The sequence below is a fragment of the Pterocles gutturalis genome, unplaced genomic scaffold, assembly GCF_000699245.1.
Source record: "Pterocles gutturalis isolate BGI_N339 unplaced genomic scaffold, ASM69924v1 scaffold27296, whole genome shotgun sequence".
NCBI lineage: Eukaryota > Metazoa > Chordata > Aves > Pterocliformes > Pteroclidae > Pterocles > Pterocles gutturalis.
In genome coordinates this window covers 2,215-3,668 of record NW_010103798.1, presented here as the reverse complement: position 1 = coordinate 3,668, position 1,454 = coordinate 2,215, and positions in this window count along the sequence as shown.

The window sequence follows — 1,454 nt, the reverse complement described above, 5'->3', positions numbered from 1 at the left end:
CTGTCTTCTGATTGTGACTGCTGTAAAAGCACAATGCAAAGAGAAAAGATCTTGCTGCTAATGTAAAATCAAGGCAGTTCCCTGCCTTTGCAATCATTCTTAAAGAAAGCCTGATTGATCACTTTCAAGTTCTAACTTAAAAAAAACCCAAACAATACAAGTCCATCAGAAAAAAATACTGTTGTTCTGTTGTTCCTAACTAAAAAATATAATTCTTTACTCTTCAAGCTCCCATATCTAATATAATAAGTTCTGACAACTGAAAAAAAAATCAATGTGAAAACCACGTAGAAAGGTATAAAAGTGCACACATGCTGTCTGTGGAAAGCAATTCTGATTTTGTAACAGTTGCTAATTATAATTACAAACGTAAATGAATAATTATTTTAACTAATATACTCTAATATAATAAGAATGCCTATCAGTTTTATAGAAGTTTGCTATTTTTAATTTAAACGTTTGCATAACACGGTACTGTTTGGCTCATTAATGCATGGTAATTGCGTAGATGCTGCCCCTTGAATGCACACCACCCCACTAAATACTTCAGCATCTTCATGTGGGTTGGAAGGAATGTCTCTATTTCTTCATTATCAATGATGTTATTAAAATTACAGAGGTTTAGACATTGTGTGTTATGTTTATTCCTTTTAAAACCTCATGGTGGTACATTGCTTCATATATAAAACACAGGGGCTTCAATGAAAAGTATTCTACTTGAATGTCATTTGCCTGTGAAGAGGTGAATTGTCCTTTACATTTTGGTCAAAAGATAAGATGCATGTGTTTGCTAGTAACACTAAATCTGTGTTTAATAGCGTACGCAGAATAAGCTGCTCAATTTCCTTGCTTCCAGCATACAGTGAAACATACAAAGCACAGGTAACCTAGTGAAGTTAAATGAATGATGGGAGAAACACTGATATTCTAAGGAGGTAACACTGGCTACATTTTACAAGATCTGTATGTACATCAAACTGTTTTAACGGCCAAAAGTAGCACCTCCTCTAACACATGCCTTCCTGTAACAGAACTTTATCACCAAAGGACAACGGTATTACGCTATGTAATTAGACTGTGGTTTACTCAGAACCAACCAAAACTATTGTATATATATTCATCCTCATCAAGGGACAATGATTAATCTAGCAGCTAAGACACTTACTGGACAGTCAAGTGTCTGAGGTCCTGCTCCCTGTCTCTGGGTCTCTGTCTGTATTTCATATGAAACACACCGTGGATAAAACACAGAAAGCAACCGATGCTTCCCACAGGAAGCCCACAGTCCTGGAAGCAGGTGTGGGTAGGTGGAAGCAGTCCTGTCCTGTGCAGCAGGTGAGCCGACGGCTGCTCCAATCACCAGCTGACAGTGTGAAATGCTGTCCTTCGTGATGTTTTAGAAGAACAATTCCTGCCTAACACTTTGGAATAATGAGAGCAAACACCCGTTCTCA